Source organism: Belonocnema kinseyi, chromosome 3 (assembly GCF_010883055.1).
Source record: "Belonocnema kinseyi isolate 2016_QV_RU_SX_M_011 chromosome 3, B_treatae_v1, whole genome shotgun sequence".
Lineage (NCBI taxonomy): Eukaryota > Metazoa > Arthropoda > Insecta > Hymenoptera > Cynipidae > Belonocnema > Belonocnema kinseyi.
The window spans coordinates 158,064,500-158,087,784 of record NC_046659.1 but is presented as its reverse complement, the minus strand read 5'-3'; the positions used below and the strand labels follow the sequence as shown (position 1 = coordinate 158,087,784).

At 26.2% G+C, this 23,285-nt stretch overlaps 1 protein-coding gene across 2 annotated transcripts in view; it reads right to left on the bottom strand.

The window, feature by feature from the left end:
- LOC117168902 (probable phospholipid-transporting ATPase VD) overlaps positions 1-19,276 on the bottom strand; it is a 136,973-nt gene extending 117,697 nt beyond the window's left edge. For both annotated transcript variants that reach the window (XM_033354834.1, XM_033354833.1), the window contains exon 1: positions 18,799-19,276. The gene's annotated coding sequence lies outside the window, so the exon portion shown is untranslated. The remainder of the gene's footprint in view (positions 1-18,798) is intronic.
- Between the last annotated feature and the right edge of the window lie 4,009 nt (positions 19,277-23,285).

Genomic DNA, 23,285 nt, shown 5'->3' with positions numbered 1-23,285 from the left:
TTACATAAATACTATGGAATTTGTATAATATAATTATAAGTGCAATGTTTTTTTTAATATTAAAAAAGAGAGAAATAAGTCTGACCTTCACAGCTATCTAGCTATCTAATAAATTTGAAGTCAAAATAAAAAAAAAACTATATTTTCTTCAAAAAATGTTAATAAATTTAAAAAATAAGCTCTTCAATTGATTTTGTATTTCAAAATACAAAAATCTAACAGGGAAAAAAGCCCCCTGTGGTATTTCAAATATTAATTTCTTATTAATAATTTTCTGTGAAATTTTCAATTGCAAGTCGGATCGTCAATAAACTGAATGAAATTTTTTTTTTTAATTTTGCGACATTCGCGACAGATATCTTTGCATGTTGAAAATTTAACTACATATATTTTTTAAATTGCACTTTTTGTAGTAAAAAATTCAACAACTTCGTTGAAAGTTGAACTATTTGTTAAAAATTTATCTTTTTGGTTGAAGATTCATATGTTTGGTTATGGAAATTTATCTTTTTTATTTTAAAAAAATTCAACAATTAAATTTGGTCAAAAATTTATCTTTTTTAGGTGAAAGATCATGTATTCTGTTGGAAATTCAGGTATTCTCTTTAAAATTCATATCTTTTTCGTTCAAAATTCATCTCTTTGGATCAAAATTTAACTATTTTTTTTAACATTCATATTTTTTATTGCATTCAACTGTTTTTATTTTTATTTTTTTTGAAAATTCTACTACATGTTTATTTGTTAAACTACTTTGTTAAAAGTAAATTTTGATCTAAAAATTCATTATCTCAATTGATTTTTTGTTTGAAAATCAATTTTTTTAATGAAATTTTAACTGTTCCATTTTTGGTTGGAAACCTTTTTTATGTGAAAACTGATCTTTTTTAGTTAAAACCTTATCTTTCATAGATTTGGAAATTCATCTTTTTCGTTAAACATTAAAGTATTTATTATAAAAATTCACTGCTTTACAGAAAATTGTATTTTACATTTTTGAAAATCAATTATTTAAACTGAAGATTTAATTTAGATAAGTTATATTTTAAGTAAAAAAAAAAACAAATTTTACATAAAAAAACAATGAATTTTTCACAAACCAGTTACATTTTCTACTGTACAGGTGAACCTGTATAAAAAATTAACAAAGTAGTTCGACTTTTAACCAAGTAGCTGAGTTTTCAATTAAATTACCAATTAAACAAAGTAATTTTCAACCATAAAAAAAAGGAGAAGAGAAATGAATTTTCAAATAAAATTATGATTCTTCTAGAAAAAAATTTTTTCGTAATGAATAATGTAAAATTAGATTTTTCGACCAAAAAAGACTTTAAGTATGCATAAAAAATGTCAAATTAAACTTAAAATTTAACTCATGTAATTTGTAGAAAATTCGTCTTTTTGAATAAAAAATTTATCATTTTTAATATCATATTTAAAAATTCATACAGCCTTTTGACACACTAAATATAATTGTGGCTAATCGAAAAAAGTTAATTAGCTAACAATAACGAGTTTTTGTGTCAGTGATTAAGAATCTGAAGTAAAAATTAAAAAATTTATAATGGCGAATCCAATTTGGTGGACAAAAAATTAGTCCCGTAGCTTTAAAATGGCTCTAATATCTCATAGAGATAAATTTTACAAACATGTATACGATATCTATTGTAGGGAATTTGTTATTTCACATATTTATATATATAAATTTGTGAAATAACAATCCTTACAACTTAAAATTCCCTACAATAGATTTTATTATTTTCAAAATAAAAATTTTTTAAACTTGGAAATCGGAAAAGTGTATATATATACACTTTTCCGATGACTTAAAAATTTTTATTTTGAAAATAATAAAATTGTATGCTTAACTTTGAAAGTCTGCGGTATGAATGACTTGCATTTTCAGCAACTTTTAAAATTGAAGAGAATGTTTTTAAAAACAGTTCATGCCTTGTAATTACTTTTTTTATATAATCAACATTTAAAAAGTTTAGATTTTGAAAAATTGGTAACAGTAAATTCTGATACAGCAAGCCTTCATATTTTCAGAACATCATAAGCAATACGTAAATATGCGAAGAAATCATTAGATAGTATTTAATCAATATTAAATTTAGTTTGAACTTTTAATTTTTTTGCATATGTATTTTTTCCTCTATAAAGTAAAAAGTGGGATAATCATAAAAAAGGCGATAAACGTCGATTGATTCTAGTGCACTAGGAAATTTGCAAGACCACTGATAACAGTTATCGATCAAATGGATAGTTACGCAAAACTATGAGAATGTAGTGAGTTGCTGAACTAGAATATTTAAAATAAAAACCACTGTCACGCGAAATAGTTGTAAACTGCTTACTTCCAAGACAATAAAACAATAATCGATTTTCCAATCTTTACACACGACTTTTTAAAAGTTTCGTGACATTCCTCAAATATTTATTAACTCTTCTGGCAGAATTTTATATTAGCTTGACATTGCCAGCTTTGGAAAAATTTAATCAGGGAAACAATTGTTTCCAGTAACCAATAAATAATTTTGAAAGATAATTACGTCACTTGTAATTTTAATCTATAGGATTCGATTACTTTATTTTATACATTAGCACTCAATATTTTCTTATTCTTCATTTAAAAATATTTTTGTATCAATTTTTTTTTATAAAAATTAAACGGGATGTATTGGATTATTCGCCATTCATGTCAGTTAATAATATATTACTTCCCTCTTCCGAGCACCGATCGTTAACCCGACTTGGCATAACTTATAGAACACCGCATAGAAGCAATGTTATAACATTTGCAAAAATTGATGGGTAAACAGATTCAATTTCAATTATTTTGATCGAATTAGTAATTTCAGGCTCATTAGAATAATTAGAAACTAAATATTGTGAAGATTAAATGAAGCAATCCGCAATCATAGTTGATATTATTTCGAGAAAAAAAAAACTCAAACAAATCAGATATATTTGAATTTTCAACAACAAAAATTAAGTATTTTCCACAACAGATACATTTTGAAACGAAAAATCCGATTTTTGAATTAAGAAAGAAAAGATAATTCCACTAAATTGTGGCCTTTTCAAACCGAAAAGACGAACTTTCAACAAATCAGTTGCATGTTCGAATCGAAAATGTGAAATTTAAACAAAAAATTTACTTTTCATCCGAATAATTGAACTTTCTACCAAATTATTGGAATTTTTAACAAAATATTTCAATTTTCAACAAACTGAAATTTTAAGTGAAAAAGTCTAATTTTTGAAGGAAGAAAGAAATAATAATTCCACTAAATTGTGACTTTTTCAAACCAAAAAGACGAATTTTCCACAAAACAGTTGCATTTTCAAACCGAAAATATAAATCTTCAAAAAAAAGTTACTATTCAACCCGATAGTTAAACTTTGAACAAAATATATCAATTTTCAAGAAACTAAAATAAAAAGCATTTATTAAAAAAAATGATTCTGTTCTGAGAAAAAAGTTTGCGAAACATCTGAAGAACAAAATCTTTTTTTTTCATTAAATGATGATTGCAAGAAAGCTCAATATTAAAAGATTGAAAAAAAATGATTACTGCGTTAAAATTGTAACTAACTTGTAACTAATATTTTAAATAAATTGTTTAATCATTATTGAATCAAAAAACTATATTTTGAAAAAATCCTATTACCAACTTCTGTACACTCCAACCTTTTAAATAATTTAATAATAAATAATATTAAACACAATAGATGATCATTGATATACAATACTAATACATGTAAAATAGTTAATTTAATTTAATTACTTCTTAAACGACTATGTGTGTTAATAAATTTAAATAAGAATTATCTACTGTAGGGCGTCTAACCAAAAATATTCGGCGAATAAATTTCGATATATGATCAATCATACATATTGAATGAAACGGTTTTATCTTGTAAGTAGGGTGAGAAAAATACCTTCGAAAATGTATTTTTAGATTTTTTGAAGTAGGTCAAGCGGGGAGAAGGAATTTCTGCTCAAATCGAGTAAACAGGAATTTAAAATTCCATTTTGCAAAATGTTATTCAAGATAAAAGAATTTATTTTCTGAGAATAATCACATATTTTATTTAGCGAATCTAATCGAAAAACCCCACCGATTATAAAGTAGGAGTATAATTTAGAAAAAAATTCACATAGTTTTAAAATTTCGAAAATTTGTTGAAATTCAAAGGCATCCTATTTAAAAACTTATTTATTCATTTCAATAAAGAATGGAGTTTAATTTTCAACAAAGTAATCAAGTTTTAAATTAAATACAGTTGAATTACAACCAAACAATTGATTTTTTTCAAAAAATTTTAATTTTTAACGAAGAATAATGATATTTATATCCAAAACGACGAATGTTCTGCCCAAATAGACGAATTTACAACACAACAGTTAAGATTTCGACCAAAAAGGATGACTTTTTAATCAAATAATTGAATTTTCTACCTGCAAAGGTGTATTTCCATACCGATAGTCGAATTTCCAAACGAAAAATATTAAATTTCGACTAAAAGTATTTGAATTTTCAACACGAAAAGTTGAGTTCTTAACAACAACAAAAATAATTCATGACGAAAAATATAATAAATAATATTTCATACAAAAAAAAAAGAAATCTCATCAAATAATAATTAGATTTTAAACTGAATAATTACATTTTCTAAGCAATAATTAAACTTTCAACAAAATAGTTGATTTTTTAATGAAATAGTTAAATTTTCACATAAATATTTTAATTTTCAAATGAAAAAGACAAATTTTTACTCACACATTTTTTAGATAAAACTGGTCAATTTTCAAATAAAGAGATCAAATTTCAATAACAAAAGAGAATTTTCAACCAAGAAAATCAATTTTTACCAAAAAGAGAACATCTTTTTTAACCAAATACGTGAGTTTTCAAGTAAATGGTTGAATTTTCAAATCAAAAAGCTAAATTTTCACTACAAAAAATAATTTTTAATAAAATAGTTCAACTTTTAACCAGAGATGAATTTTTAATAAAAAAGCTAATTTCCAATAAAACTATTGAGTTTTAAACCAAAACAGCTTGAATTTTCAATAAAATATTTACATTTTTAAGAAAATAGTGTAATTTTCAACAAAATACTGGAATTTTTAACCTAGGAAGATGAAATTTCAAATAAATAGTCGAATTTTGAAACAAAAAATATTAAACTTCAACCAAAAAATGTTGAATTTTCAACAACAAAATTAATTCTTAACGAAAAATATAACAGTTTATATTTCATTTAAAAAAAATTATTCTCAACAAAAAATTAAATTTTCAATATAGTAGATGATTTTTTAACCAAAGAAACAAAATGACCTAGTGCAAATAGTGCTGGATAACTGGAATGTTAAACAAATTCTGGTAAATAAAAACAAGTTTGATACATTATTAACAACAAATTATTAGATTTAAAAAAGATGTTATTAAATTGGTGTAAAAGTTGAAAAAATCGGGAATAAATGAGAAATTTTGAAATATTTTCCATTTCGCCTCGCAATTTTCTAATGCGATTAAATAAACAATCTATTGTTAAAAATGTATGTTTTTTTAGTTTAAAACACAACAAAAAATTATAAATCAAATAAAAAATGACGTAGCAGAGAACAAGTTTGAAACCCTATTTTTTCAGGGAATAAAAATTCCAGAATGGCGAGCAAAATTCAAGAACTTTTCCTGGTTTTCAAGGATTTCAAGGACACTAGAAAACCCAAAATTGACGCGTTCTTATCGTTTTACCACACAGCTTTTGTTGACAAAGTTATGAGTATTTGAAGTTTAAAAGTTGAAAATGTGACTTATCAAAAAATGGTCAAAATTTTTCTTAAGTGCGATATTTTTCAATCTTATTTGTAAAAAAAGTAATACTTATAAAATTGAAAGACGTTAAATGTGAAGTCTTTGTATAGAATATTAAAAAGCTTCTCATTTTTGAAATATACTAACTGAAGGAATAATTCTAATATTTTTTTTACAATTTCCTTTCTTTTCGCCATATTTCTCACATCAGATACCTTCAAACGGGGTAATTTTGAACATGTGTAAATTCGGACACCCCTAAATTCCCTAGATTAATAGGATAAATTACCCACAACTGTTCTAAGAATCCGGCGTAAGTTCAAGCCTTAACTGTTTCTAGATTCTGGTTAAAACCACCCACCTTAAATATTTTAAACTATCAATTAGGGCCTCAATTTGGCCTCCAATCTGAATGCATAATATTGCGCAATATACTCGACTGAGTACTCGCGCCCTGTGACCCTTTCGAGGCGAGAGTCGCAACCGTCTCTCGCCCTGCCCCTGAGAAACTGCGTGGGCCATCAGTTTCAGCAAATTCAAAACCGGACCGACTTCTATGGGACCGGAAGTACTATTTCTTGACTTTTCTCACTTTTCAGACATTACAGTAACCTTGGAGAATGTAAAAGAAAAGCGATCGTAATTTTGTATTGAATAAGTAAAATGGGGGTGGTATAATAATGTGAGTTATTGAATCAACAATAGGATTATTAAGTGCCCTAGTTTTCTCAGGACATGTCTATGCCTAAAGCAAAAGAAAGTAGTAGTGCGAGTGAAATAGTACACGAGTAAATGTGTGACACAATTTATTCTATAATACATCAGGGCGTGGGTTTAAAAACGAGTATCGCGTGCGAAACGAGAAGAATTCAATTACGATCGATATATGTCGAGGTGACTAAATCTCGACCCGGCTCAAAAAATTAACAGAAAATAATCATAAATTTTGAAAAAAACCCCTTAGGAAATCTATTTTCTGTTCTCAATCTTTTTCGATCTTATTGAACTTCAGTCAAATCAATTATGCAATAGATTTTATTGTGAAATAACAAATTACATTGCAGTTTCAATGTCAGAGATAAAAATATAAATGAAAAAAAATAACTTTGAAAGCTATTTTCTCATATAAACATGTTTTGTTGTTTTCATTGATTAAATAATCTTAACTTTATGTTCTAGACTTTTTTTTATTATGAAAATACAAAAAATATTAAGAATATTATATTTTAATACAATTAGAAAAATATTAACATTATTGTTTTAACATTTAACTTTACTAAATTCTTTTGTTTCATATTTTTTGTAGCAAGAGAAAGGTTTTCTTCGAAATTGAATCTGGGTTTAGGACCAATTAGGTCTAAGCTTATTTGAATAGAAAATTCAGAAATTACTCTAGTTTTCACACTATAATTATAGGAAACGAAGATAGTAAAATCTAAAGGTGAAGACCCAAATATAGGAATTGACAACTAAACAGTTAATTTTCGACAAAAAAGGATGACTTTTAATAAAATATTTGAATTTTCATCAAAATCGTTCAATTTTTAACAGAAAAGTTAATTTTAACCGAATAGTTGCAGTTTTAACAGAAAGATAAATTTTCCACCAAAAGTGGAAAAATTACATTTTTGGTTAAAAACTAATTTATACTTAAAAAACGGATCTTCCAAAGAATAGTTGGCTGAAATGAGTAAAAAATCACTTTAACATTGTTTAAAACTATAATATTCGCTATAAAAATATTATTTCTACTTTTCTACACGTAAAAATAAATGTTTCATCTTTCCCCTAAACAAAAAATCTACTTTGAACCAAAAAAAAAAAATTAGTTTTTAACAAAGTAGTTCAACTTTCAACGAATTAATTGAATTGAATTTTGTTGAATTTTCTACCAAAACCGTGAATTTTTAATAAAAAATGGGATGAATAAATTTTCAGTTGGAAAATTAATTTCTAACAACAACAAAAATAGAATTTTCAACAGAACAGATACATTTTTCAAAAGAAGAGATGAATTTCCAACTAAAATGATAAATCTTCAACAAGAAAATTATTTTTTACTGAAGTAGTTCAACTATCAAACAAGCAGATCAATTTTCAACAAAAATTATCACTTTTCGAAGGAAAATTTAATAGTTAATATTTAAAACAAAAAATACAAATATTCAACAAAATAGTTGAACCCTTTAACTAAAACATATTATTAATTTTTAACCAAAAACATTAATTAAAATCAATTTTCTACCAAAAAAAGCGAATTTTCAAGATACGAGTTTTAGGAAGAAAGTCGAATTTGAAACCAAATAGTATAGTTTTCAAGCCAGAAAGACACATTTTTTCGAAGAGAGTGTAATTTTCAAAAAAAAAGTAGTGAATCTTCAACCAAGAAGGATTACTTTTCTACCAAAAACATGAACTTTCTATTTGAAAAATGAATTTTTAATAAAACAATTGAATTGTCAAGAACAAAATTGGACCTTTCAATAAAAGAGTTGAATTTTCAATAATATAATTGAATTTTGAACCAAAAACAGTTAGATTTTCTTATTGGGTTCTATTAATTCAGTTCGTATTTAATCCTTCAAGGACATACTGGGTATAAATCACCCAGAGACTTATTTGCGCTTTAACAAAACGTACCAAATTCAAGAAAATGGAACATATGGGTCCAGATTAACAAATGGCATGAAAACCTATTTTTCTATCTCATTTTCACACAATTTTGATTTGTATAATTCTTATACCCAGTTTAAAATCAATGAAATAGTTTAATCAGGCAACGTACGGTGTTTCATCTTTCATTGAATTGAAGCTTTTATTTTTCAGAATAAACACCTTTTTGGAACGAACTTTATAAGACTAATTTTATTTTTGAAGCGCCGTATCTCGAAAGTATTCAGGTAAAATTTTAAATAAAAATATCAAAAACTTAAAATTTCTGAATTTTAGAGTGAAAGAAGTAAAACTAAAGTAAAAAATCGGGTATAAGTTGCTTGAAAATATAAGAAAATAAGGAGAATAGGGACAAAGAGCGCGAAGTTTAATATTGAACAGCACTTCCATACAATAGACTACTATAGATTTCATAAATAGATTAACTGAACTTTCTTTTTTTAAGAATGACTTGCAAATACTAAACTCAAATACTAAAATATCATGAATAATAACTCAGCAGAAACATTAAAATATAAATCAATAATCGTTGTAACATTTTTCTTCTGTTTTTCAATCTCAATTTGTAAAAGTCATTCCTTTTCCTGGCGAAAAGTTACAAAATAGCAAAAACAGGAAGTAAAAAACTATCGTAAGTTGGGTGGCTTTTCTTATGTTCAAAGAATTACGTGAAAATGAGGTTTCTTACATTTTCTTATCAGATACGTTTTACACTTGAAGTGGTCGGGACGCTCCAGTGAAGTCACTTTCTAACATCATCATTTGATGTTTGAACTGGACAAAACGTAACTCCTCGCTTTTACAAATGACTCGTATCGAAATATGTAATGTTTACTTCTGAGTTCTTTTGCAACATAGGAAACTATTTATGCCACATGACGAAACACAAAAGACTGTTAAGTACAAAAATAGGCATTCAGCATGAATACTTCAAATAAAAATCACACTATCTATGTCATTATGTTGAAGATAATAGCAAACATACAATGCGAAGAAAAAAAAACGAAAAATATAAAGATACAAAGAAGAGAGATGAAAATTTTACTGAGAGAAGACCAGATCAGAACTGAATAATAAAGAACTGAATAATACATCTCTTTCCCAGTTTATACAGTTCCCTGTTTTCCAGAATAAAAAAAAGTAACATTTTTCTAGGTACCTTTTTTAAACTGAAAAAATTATAATTTTTACGAAACATTATAAAAAATGGACATCTAGTGGAAATATAAAAGTGCCATCATATGCTACATTTCTCATACACACTGAAAATTTTATTTTATTGTCAAAAAACCGTTTTTTGTTGTTGTGATTTTTAATCTTGTCACGGTGAAAAAATCAGGAAGTTACGATCAAAAATATTTCAAAGTTACTAGCTTTTCCCATATTTCTTTAAATTTAACACTTCAATTACATTTTTAAAAATCCATTAGTTAAAATTGGTTGAAATTTGACTGGGTTATCGAGTTTTAACATATTTAGCAGTAGGATCCTTAACTGCAGCAAAAACTGATATGAAATTTTTGCTCGTTGTTCGCTAAAGCAGTACTCAATTCCGAAAGTGAAAATATGAAATCGTATAAAAATCGCTTCAAATAAAAAAAATAATTTGAAAATTTATTCATTACTTTCAATTAAAAAATAACTTTTTTAAAAATAAAAGATGAATTTACAATCCAAAAGGGCGCAATTTCAATAAAACAGTTCAATTTTTGACCTAAAAGAACGGCCTTCTAAAAAAAAATAATCTAATTTCAAACAAAATAATTAAATTTGTAGCCAAATTGTTAAATACTTAACCTACAAAGATGAATTTTCAATCAAGTGATGGAATTTTCATACAAAAATGATTATTTAACTAACAAAAGTGGCGCATATTTCCAATTAAATAATGATTTTTCAATCCAAAGAGACAAATTTTCAACAAAACAGTTAAGGTTTGTACAAAAAAAGGATGAATTTTTAATAAAATAAGAAAATAAGAAAGATAAATTTTCAAACAAAAAAGTTCATTTTCGACAAAAACGGATGTTTTTGGAATAAAAAACATGAATTTTCAAATAAATAAGTAGATTTTTAAATAAAAAATATACATTTTCACTGAAAAAAATTTAACTAAATTGTTGAGTTTTCAACCCACGAAAATGAATACTCCCATAAAACGATGAATTGTCAACCAAGAAAATTAATTCTCTACCACAAAAATACCGCCTTTTAAACAAAATACATGAATTTTTAAATAAATAATTAAATTTTCAAATAAAAAAGATAAATTTTCAAACAGAAAAGTTTATTTTCGACAAAAAAGGATGTTTTTGGAATAAAATACATGAATTTTCAAATAAATAAGTACATTTTTAAATAAAAAATATAAATTTTCACTAAAAAAAATTTAACGAAATAGTTCAATTTTCAACCAACTACTGGAATTTTCTACAGGACAAATTAATTTTCAACCAAACAGTCGAATTTTAAAACAAAAAATAGCCGGATTTTCAACAAAAAAGTGAATTCTTAACGAAAAATATAATACTTGATATTTTATAGTAAAAAAAATGAGTCTCAACAAAATAATTAAATTTTTAACAAAACAGTTGATTTTTCGACCAAAAAGGCTGGACTTTTCAACAAAATATTTGTATTATCAACAAAAGAACTTAATTTTTAATCGAATACTGGAATTTTATACCCATAGAAAGTTGAATTTTCAACCAAATAATCGAATTTTGAAACAAACATATTTAAATTTAACAACAAATAGCCCAATTTTCAACAAGAAAAATGGATTTTTCAACAAACTTAACGAAAAATATAATACTTGATATTTAATTTTAAAAAATGAATATCAATAAAATAATTAAATAATATGAACATTAAACCCAAAAAATTGATTTTTTAACAATGTAGTTTAACTTTTACACAAGTAGTTGAATTTTCAATTTAAAAAATCAATATTTAACCAAAAATGGAATTTTTAGTTACTAAACTTAATTATTTAACAAACAAATGAGTTTTCATCTAAAATGAATCTTCAATTTTTAAAAATCCTACGACAGCTCAGTGCAGATAGTTCTGGATAACTCAGTCAAATCTCAACGAATTCTTACCAATAAAAACACTTTAAATATATTGATATCAAAAGAGCATTCAATTTTTTAAATGTCATTAAATTGTTGTCAAAGTTGAAAAAAATGGGGAATAAATGAGAAACTTTAAAATATTGTCTATCTTAGCTTCGCAATCTCCACCGTGATGAGATAAATAATCTATTATTAAAAATGTGTGTTTTTCTATTTTCAAAGACAACAAATTGTTAATCAAATGAAAAATGGCAAAGTTATCAATTATTACATAAATGAATCTACCAAAAAACGGTTGGGCTGCCTTTTTTCGTGCAGCAGAAAATCAGTTTCAAACCCTATTTTTTCTTTAAGGGAATACTAATTCCAGAACGATAGACAAAACTCAAGGACTTGTCCAGATTTTCCTGGTAAAAAAATACAAGGATTTTTCTAGGTTTTTAAGGATTTCCAAGATTCTAGACACCCTGAATACAACAAACAAAATTTCCATTGATGATCGACTTTACACTAACGAAACTTTCGCCCCGGAAAGAGCGAGAAAGAAGGGCTACCAACTACTAAAATGCATTTACTCCAACTGATCGATATTGTCGGTAACGTAGCTCATCAAAGGTAATGATGCACCAAAGCTGCAGATTCTGACGGTTTTTCTTTATGTTTGAATAATTTAATAATGTTAAAAGTGTTTCTCATGCAGAAAAACTTGTTGGGTTCTGTCTGTTAAAAAGTGAAATCGGATTTTTTACTGACAAGAGCCGTAAGTTTTGCTTGAATCTATTTTTGGACAGTTTCGATCAGCTGGAGTAAATTCATTTTATAAGTTGGCAACTCTGCTTTCACGCTCTTCCAGAGGCGAAAGCTTCCCTCTCCGCAACATTTCTGAGCGCGTGCCGCTTGTCGGTGTAAATCCGACCATTGAAAATAATAATCTATTGAATTAAACATCAATAATTGTGGAGAACTATCACCGAGATATAAAAGGAGTTTTCATAAATTTTTCGCAAAGTCATTTTACTTTTCAACCAGGTTCAAAGTTTTGAGTAAGTATTCCAACAGTTTAAAAGAAGAAATTCAATCGATATTCTCTAGGGAAACATGTCTCCAAACAATAGAATAATATTTATATACACACACACATATTTTCCTTAAATTTGTAATTTAAATATATTTAAACTATTAAACAAAATATATTAAAAATTTTTTAAATAAAATTAATTTTTTTTTAAATTTGTTTTTTATTTTTCAAAAAATTACGAGCATATTTGCGTTTTTTTAGAATTTTTTTCTTATGGTTTGTACAATTGGATCCTAATTAAAATCAAATAGTCGGGAACGAACGATATCGCACCTGAAGCCAAACAGATGATTAATATCGTCGCGTGATAATTTTCTATCCTTTTATGTTAGTGACATAATGATTGATATACTACTTTTATTCTCTGCTTTTAAAAAAACAAGGCTTTGCAAATTAAGAAGGCTTTCGCTTGATCTTACAAATATAGAACATTTTATAAACGTAATAAAACAAATTCAGATTTAAAATTTTCGAATTTATTTAGTTATTTCAAAAAAAAAAAAAATAGTTTTCTATCGTTAAAAATAGACTTTCAATGTAAAAAAACGAACTTTCAACATAAAAATTGATTATTTGACAGAAAAGATTAATTTTTAACAAAAATAGTTATATTTTTAACAAAATATTCGAATTTTCAACCTTCGAAGTTGCGTTCTTAAAAAAATGGTCGGATGATTAAAGAAAAAGGTATAAACATCAACCATATAATTAAATTTCCAGAAGAAACTTGAATTTTCAACAAATAGGATTAATCTCGAATCCAAAAATATACATTTTTTACCAAACAGCCAAATTCTCGACCGATAAAAGATGACTTTTTAAACATATACTTCAATTTCAAAAAAATTAAGTGAAGTTTAAATAAAAATACTTTAATTTTCTATCTACACAGATGAATATTCAAACAAAAAATGTTACATTTCAACCAAAAACAGTTGAGTTTTCAACCAAATAATTAATTTATTTAAATTTTTGAACAAATCAAAAATAAAATTTTCACCACACAGTTGTACTTAGAACCAAATATATTAACTTTAAAGCCGAAAAGACGCATTTTTTTAGAAGATTGTTTAATTTTCAACCCGAAAAGTAGAATTCAACGTAAAAGAGACGAATGTTAAACAAACTAATTTAGGTTTTAACCAAGGAACATCAGTTTTCAAACAATTTTATTTTTATAACATAAAAATTCGACTGAAAAAGATGAACATTTAAGCCAAAAAGATAAATTCCAACCAAAAAAGTTGAATTTTCAACAAAAAGTTAATCTTCTACCTAATTTTCTTATTGTGAAGTAAAAATATAATCTTCATTAGCAAACAGTTGCAAATTTAAAAAAAAGTAAACGTAAGGCAAATAGAATACTGATCAAAATATCAATTCAGGGTGGCAGCAAAATTTCATTGTCAAGATTCCTTAATTTTTCCGTGATTAACAATTTCAGATTCAAATTATCAAATTTATTTATTTCAATCAAAAATGATTACTTTTATACCGCAACTGGTGCATTTTTAATCCACAAGCACGACTTTTTAACAAAACAGGTAAATTTTCTAACATAATCTATGACTTTTTAACAAAATCATAGTTCAATTTTCAACACAATAATTAAATTTTCAACAAAATAGTTCAATTTTTAACCTAAAAATATCAATTTTCAACAAAATGTTAAAATTTTTATGCCAAAAAATATAGAATTTCAACAAATAATGTAAGAGTAGGTATTGAAAACAAAAAATATTTTTATTTATAATCAAAAAAGTTGCCTTTTTAGTATCAAAATATGTAATTGCTACTGAAACAGATGAAATTTTAGAAAAAAATTATGACTGTAATCAAAATTGTTGCATTTTCAAGCAAGTAACAAACTAAAAATATTTGTAAAAAACCCGAATTTTCAACAAAAATAAAAAACTTTTCTACAAAAATAAAAAAATTTTCAACAAATATAATAAGACTTGTAACAAATTAATTAGATTTTAAACAGAATAGATTAATTTTGTACCAAGTTGTTGAACTTTCAACTAGATGGTCACATTTTCAAGCCAAGTACGATTTTTTTAGAATAAAGTTGAATTTTAAACCTGAAAAGTTCAATTTTTAACCAAATAATTAAATTTTAAACAAAATGGTTGAATTTTTAACCCAGTAAAACCGAATTCTCAATGAATAAAGATTTTTCAGTCAAGAAAGAGAAAGAAAAATGGCAAAAGGTTCTTCTTATAATAAAAAATAATAAACATTCAATAATAAATTATGATTTAACTAAGAGTAAACTGAGATAATCTAAAAAGTTTGCGATCATAGATAAAGTAGAAATTCCTTTTCTAAATTGACCAGAATTATTAAAATAATGAAAACCTTTATTTTCCTGTCAACAGAATTAAAGTCCCGGATTTTAAAATAGATTTCCGGTCATTTCCAGGTTTTTTTTCCGGTCAAGTCCTGAATTTAAATAAAATAATTGTAATTTATTATCCTTGGCAATTATTTAAAGATTCTCTCATAGAAATTCCCTGACTTTTGTAAGATTTTTTTTCAAAATCGCTCTATTTTTTCCTGTATTAAAGATCCGTTTAAAAAAATGAAATATCACATCATTTATAGAGGAAATCGTGCATGAGAGTATAGAGGGGTACAAAAAAGCATCCCCGGATATCATAGGTTCTCTGGAAGCAAACGGCTAACATATCGCGTGAATTCAAGAAACCGGTTGAACCTCTTTATACTGGCCTTCGAGTAATAGTAACTAGCCAAAGACATGTCTTCAGCCTTTGCTTTTTATTTGCCCCTTTAAGAAAACTTACGGTAACTGCATTTATCATCAGGTCTCTCGAGTCCTCGAAGGATATAATTCATTCCATTATTTAAAATTTATACAAATAAGCCACTTCTAATCAATAATAATCGATAAACAATTGGCTTCTGTGTACAAAGTTATTATGTAGCCTCGAGCAAATGTTAAGAAGATGCAAATTAAATTAATATACGTCCCAGGAAATAAAGAGCAGCACTCTTATGTAAACCTTAGAAATTTATATAGCATGTCCAGCGTTTCTTTAAAAAAAAACCAGGACAAAGACATTATTTTTTCCAGGTAGCTTTTATTTTACAATAGAAAAATACTTTTCCCGAAACTTCATAGAAATTTTAGGCCTATGGTCAAGAAACCGTTTTTTGGTGATTGTTCATTTTATCACGGTGATAAATCACGACGGAAAAATAGAAAATATTTTGAAATTTCATATTTTTTTCAACTTCAACAACAATTTTAGTACTTTTTTTGAAAGTCAATCATTTTTTGCTGTCAGTAAAATTAAAGCGAGTTAAATTCCATGTGTAATGATATGCCGAATTTTAAGCTAATTTAAGTTTAATTTTCAATAAAATCAAGAGATTTTAAACATAATAGTAGAATTTTTAACCAAATTTTTTAATTTTCAACACGAAAACGTGAATTTTCGTACGAATGATCGAATTTCAAACAAAAAAGATTAAAATTCAACCAAAAACAATTGTATTTTTCACAAGGAAATTTTAATTTTCGAAAAAAAGATGAATTCTCATCAAAAAATTTAATTTGGGATGTTTCAATAACAAACAAAAATTCAAGAATATTGTAAATTGTCAACAGTTGAATGTACAACAAGGAAAATTCAGTTTTCAAAAAATAGTTGCATTTTCAACAAACTTACAAGATTAATTTTCTACCAAAAAAAGACAAATTATCAGCAAAATACATACATTTTCAAATAAAATAGTAAATCTGCAACCAAGAAATTGAATCAACAAAATAATATACTTTTTAACTAAAAAGGTGAATTTTTAAATGAAATTATGAATCTTAATCAAATAAAAAAAATTTAACAAAGTAGTTCCGCTTTAAAACCAGAAGTTAAATTTGCTAATAAAAAATACGAATTTTCAACAAATAATCAGGATTCTTCAGTGTAGAAAGAAAAAAATTTCACGCATATTGTTAAATTTTCAAACCAAGTGAAACATTTTTGATCTAAATAGAGGCATTTTGAAAACGAAAATATGAATTTTCAACAAAAAAAAGTTCATTTTCAACCAAACATTTACAGTTTTAACAACAAAAAAAGAAAATTCCGACCAAAAAGATTAGTTTTCTAAGAATAAAAACGAATTTTTAACTAAAAAAGATCAATTTTTAACAAAAAATGGAACAGGTACATTTTTATTTTGAAAAATTTATTTATTAGCAAAAAAATGTTTTTTTCAACAGAGCAGTTAAAGTTCAAACGAACTGAATAAATTGTTAACCAAAACAACGAATCTTCAACTTACATATAAGATTAATTTTCTACCAAAAAAAGGCAAATTATCATACAAAATAATTTAGTTTTCAACGAAAAAGGTGGATTTTTAATTAAAATTATGAATCTTCTACCAAATAAAAAAACTTAACAAAGTAGTTCCGCTTTACAACCAGATGTTAAATTTGTTAATAAAAAATACGAATTTTCAACAAATAATCAGGATTTTTCAGTGTAGAAAGAAAAAAATTTCACGCATATTGTTGAATTTTCAAGCCAAAAGACAAATTTTTGATCAAAATAGAGGCAATTTGAAAACGAAAATATGAATTTTCAACAAAAAAAGTTAATTCTCAACCAAACATTAACAGTTTTAACAACAACAAAAAATTAATAAAAAATTCCAACCAAAAAGATTAGTTTTCCCCCAATAAAAACGAATTTTTAAATAAAAAAGATCAATTTTCAATAAAAAATGGAATAGTTAAATTTTCAATTTGAAAAATTAATTTATTAACAAAGAAATGTGTTTTCAACCGAACAGTTAAACTTCGTAAGAAAGGAAATAAATGGTTAATTAAAATAATTAATCTTCACCTGGAATAATAAAATTTTAAATTTAAACAATTAATTTTCAACCCCCAAAAAAACGTATTTCCAATCAAAAAAATTAATATTTTTTAATAAAATGGCTCAAGCTTTATCAAAATAATTTAATTTTCTACCAAAAACTATGAATTTTTTCAAAAATAATTTTAAAAATTCCATAATTCTGTTAAGAATTTAAATATTTGGATAAAAATTCAACTTCTTTTAAATTATATGTCTATTGGGACAAAAAATTCTTTCTTTTGGATACAAAATTCACCGTTTTTCGTGAAAAATTAAATTATATATTTTATTTAATTCAATTATTTCTTTGAAAATGCAACCGTTTTTGGTTGAAGATTCAAATATTTGGATAAAAACTCATCTTTTTTGGTTGATAATTAAACTGTTTTGCTTACATTCGTCTATTTGGGTATAAAATTCACCTTTTTTGTTCAGAACTAAATTTTCATCTAAAAAATTCATTTCTTTCTTGGAAAATGGATACATTATTGGTTGCAGTTTAATTTTGATTCTTTAAACGTCGATAATATTGTTGGAAATCCATCCTTTTTATTTCTAATGCGATTTAAAATGTAATGAAATTTTTGTTAAATTTGCAAAAATTCGGGAATAAATGAGAATTTTCAAAATATTTTCGATTGTATCAAGATTTTCACCGCGATAAAAGGAATAATCTATTATTAAAAAAATAGTGTATTTTTCTTCAGCAGAGTATAAATTTAAAAGCCTATGGTTTCTTTAACGCAATAAAAATTAAAGGAACATGAGAAAACTTCAAGGATTTTTCTACGTTTTCAAGGAGAAATATTTGAAGAAACTTTTCCCGGAGTTGTTGATATGATTCGTATAACACAATAAAACTACTACTGTTATTTGTAAAAAGAAAGTAACGAGGTTACCGTTACCAAAAAAAATAGGAAGTAACGGTAACGTTCCAACAATCTAACGCGTTTCACGCTTTAACCTTGTCCCAAAAAGCAGAAAAATCATTTTTCATTCCTTCATTTAGTCCACCTTCCGGAAACTGAATTCTCGAAACGAGTGCTGAAACCTGAATCACCCTCGGAATTGAACCGTTATTCAAAATCAAAAAGGGAAGAAGTATTTTTGGAATGAGATTCCGGAAAACAATTAAACAGTGATCAATAGAGAACGGTTAATGAGGAAATGATTCGAGGCAAACTAGGGTGTTCCCTATTCGGGTACAATAACATTTCGTTCGAATCCAACACCTGGTGTCGTTCACCTACATTTTTCTGGGCTTCCAACGCGTCCACGTGGCCCTCGGTTATCCTCACACGAGATGAAGAACACTCAGCTGGACCAGCTGCTTCACGAACCCTTCACCTTCACATATTGCCGAATCAAAACTCTCCCTTTGAGGTTAGGTACCACAATTTTCCTTTTCACTTTTCTCACTTTTTCCCCCTTTTCCCGGCCCGACGGTTTGACAGCTAAGTTCGATGTTCACGAGGAAAAAAGGAAAACGTTCTTCTTACTCAAGGCAACAATTTCCCCCGGAAAGGATATCGAAGGACTAAAACACTCCCGCATATTTTTCTCTTTCAAATAAGAAGATACTAGCGACGAAACAACTTTTCTTTTGCGCATATGCTTGAGTTTAAACAATTTTTAACCTCCGCTCGACAATATTTATAACTACATTGTCATGCGCTCGTGTCAAATCATCTTATCAGGAACGAGAGCCGCGGACTGACTGACTATGACTGACTTCACTGACGTTTCTCGCGTTTCTGATGAGAAATCTGAAAGTAGAAGCAAATGAAGCAATCCGTGGGAGAGGCATGTTTGCTTTGGTCAGCCTGCCACTTAAAACTAATTTCCCTAGATGATGTCGGTAAGGAAGAATTAGAGTTTTTTGTTAAACAGGTTAGGATTTATGTTAGTAGGGTTAGCAGAGTCAGCAGCAGAATGTTAGAGTTAGAGAACAAACAAAATTTAATTTGTTAATGAAAAATAAGTGTGCCAAACCTGAGGAAATACTTAAAAATAATTGGAATTCAAAAGAATGCTTAAATACTATTTCGAAATTTTCGCGCGTATTTACGCTGATGAGCGATCTCCCCTCTACGGTGAGCGAACGGTATTTCAACTCGCGACGTTAGCTGGCAAGATGTCTGCAAATTGAGGGCCAAGCAATTGGGGAGATTAATTTTTTTTTTATTACAAAAATTGAACGTTTTACCAGCCGCCAGGTAACGTTTTGTTAAAATTTTGTTGAAATTCAATTAAATTTAAATTTAACTATTCCATTTTTTATTAAAAATTCATCTTTTTAGATCAAAAATGATTTTTTTGGTTGAAAATTTAATTCTATTTTTAAAAAGTCGTTTTTATTTTCCTTGAAAATTTATGTATTTTCGTCCAAAATACATCTGTTATGGTTAAACTCATTTTTTTGGTTGGAAATTGAATTGTTTGATACATAAATATATATATTTTTTTGTTAAATATTAGTTTTTTTAAATGGAAACTTAAGTATAATATGCCAAAACTTTCAGTTCGAAAATGTATCATTGTATAGTTGAAAACTCATCTTTTTGGTAGAAAATTATTCTTTTTGTTTAAAAATACATATTTTTTTGTTGAAAATTGTATTTTTTTATTGAAATTTATTTTTTTTAACTGAATATTTAACTTCTATTTTTGCGAAAATTGATCTTTTGCAGTTGAAAAGTCACTTCTTTGGTTAAAAAATGCACTATTTTATAGAAACTCCTTTTACCGGTTCAAAATTATTTAAATTCATAATAAAGAATTGTATTGATCCTCTGGTATTAAGGAGTTGAAACCTCTGATTAAAAAACACAGGTTTTTTTTTTATTTCTGAACCCTAGAGCCCATGTAAAGAAATTACAAATTATCAAAATTATTATTATTTTTTTTTTTTTTGAAAATTAAACAATTCCATTTATGGTTAAAAATTTGTCTTTTTTAGTTGAAAATTCAACTATATAATTGACAATCCACGTATTTTGATGAAAAATAATCTTTTTTGGTTAAATACATATTATTCTTTTTCTTTCAGAATGATTGCAAACATACACATTTTTTTTAATTCTTTTTTTTTCATTAATTTTTTTTAACTGCATATTGAACCATTCGATTTTTTAAAGTTCTCTTTTTCTAATGAAAATTCATTTTTTAAGCGAAAATTGATCAATTTTGATGAAAGTTCTTTTTTTTAATTAATTTTTTTCGTTCAAAATTCTTGCTTTTTAAAGAAATCATTTGATTTATAGTTAAAAATGTATGTTTTTGATTTGAAAATTCAAATATGTGGTTGAATCTTTATATATTTGGCTTAAAAACTGTCTTTTTGGTAGAATATTGTTCCTTTTGTTTGTAAATTTATTTGTTTGCTTCAAAATTGAACTATTTTGTTAAAAATACGATTTGAAACGTTGAAAATTAATTTTTTTAAAGTTAATAAACAGATAAAGTATTTTCCCATACTTTTTGTATTATTACCTGCCCCTCGGCGTGCAGACATCTTGTCAGGTGACGTCACTACTTGAGGCAATTCTACCAACATTTAGAATAATGTTTGAAAATCTCCAAAACAAGTCGCAAAATCGGAATTTTTGCATCATATTGGTAATTAAAAGAGTTAATTTGATAATAAAATACAAATACACTATTTAAAAGAATTAAGGACATGTGACACACTCAAATACCTATATTAGCGACCACACTTTATCAGTTCACTAAATCTTCTTTTTCTAACTTAAGAACATTTTTGCAAATAAAATATCTGATTGAAACTTTGGAAAATGTATCAGAAGACCATAAACTAAGTTTTTGTACTTCTTTTGAGTAGAAATTTTGCTAAAAAATTATTTTCAAAGCAATTAAAACTGGGACCATTTTTTTATTTATTTTCTTTGTAACCTTGAAATGCCGACCCTTGCATTTGTCGAAGTTTGAGGCCGATATTTTACATATAAAAAAAGTTCTTAGATTAAAAAATGTTCAAGGTTACAAAGAAAATACATTCAAAAATAGTCCCAGTTTTAATTAAATTGAAAATAATTTTTAGTGAAATTCCTACTCAAATGAAGTACCTAAACGTAGTTTATGGTCTTCTGACAGATTTTTCAAAGTTTCACTTCGATATTTTATTTACAAAAAATGTTCTAAACTTCAAAGAAAATTCAATCAGCTGAAAAATTGAGGTTGGTAATGTAGGTATTTGAATGTGTAAAGATTTTTAACGTTTATGGTTTTTAAAAAAGTAAAATTTTTACATTCACATTACTAGGGAATAATGACGTAGCTGTAGCACCACGTCCCAGGGTTGAGCACGTAAAATACTTGAAGTCAAATTACACTCTTTGTGGTAATTTACGACGATTTCCAATAATTAATTTTCTTATTTTTTAAATTTAAATCTATTTAATTTGAATAGTTAAATTCTTAGTCGAAAAATGTATTTTCAACAATTTAGTATAAATTTAACTAATTATTCAACAAAATGGTTGAATTTTGTACGAAAAAAATTGAATGTTCAACTAAATAACTGCGTATTTTTAACCAAAAAAAAATTTATTCGTCCATTTATTGGTAAAACAATGAAATTTTCAACACGAAAATATGAATTTTTAACACAAGAGATCATTTTCAAAGAAGCAGTTGCTGTTTTAACCAAAAAAAGAGGAAATTTCAAACAAAAATATTAGTTTTCTGCAAATAAAGAAGAATTTGTAACCAAAAAGATAAATTTAAAAAAAAAAAATATTTTTTTTAAGAAAGTGTCTAAACCGTTACCCAAAGAATTAAATTTTGTACCATGAACGATGAATTTTCATTGACTAAAGTAATAGTAGATATTTCAAACAAGAATGACTCTTTAACGCTGATAAGAATAATAAATCATGTTTGGCCTAAAATCCATTTTCAGAATTTCCTAACTTTACTCTGACCAATTTTCTATTTTCTCTGAATATTAATATTCAAATACTATATCATCGTAATCTTGTAACATTTTAAAAATAAAATCTTTTTTTTGTACAGAGTAAAAGAATTTCAAATTGAAGATAAAAATTTTCAAATTTATTATTTTTGGCTGTTATTTAAAGTGCGTATTACAGAAATTCCCCGATTTTTGCCATTTTTTTCCAAAAAACCAGACTTTCCCCGACCAATAAACTTCCGGAACTTTCCCCTGATTTCCAGCTTTTTGCAACTCATACAAATTTCAGCAAGTCTAATCAATAAAAGCTCATTAAACGCGGAATTGATTATTAAAGTAATAAAGTAATTTAAAATCTCGAACTCTGTGATCTAAATGCATAGAATTCGAGATCAGAGAGCGAAGGGGCGTGGCCGAATGCCGGAAACTTCGAGACCAATGCTTCTAAAACAAGGGTTCAGAGATCTTCGTTCTAGCGTCAAAGGGTAATAAAATAAACGAGTAGTGCCATGAATTAATCTCCAGAAATTTCTCTCGGCGTCGCGGTAGCAAAAAACTATTAGATATGAAAATTTAAAATGAAATTGTTGTTAAAGTAGAAAACAATCGAGATTCGGGAATAAATGAGAAATTTTAAAATATTTTTCACTGTAACTTCGTTATTTTCTCCTTGACAAAATGAACAATACATTTTTTAAATGTAGTCTTTTTTTCAGCGAAGAAAAATATTAAAAACGAATTTTTTCTTGAAGGGACTCAAAATTTTAGGAACATGAGTAACATTTCAAAAAATTGCAATCGTTT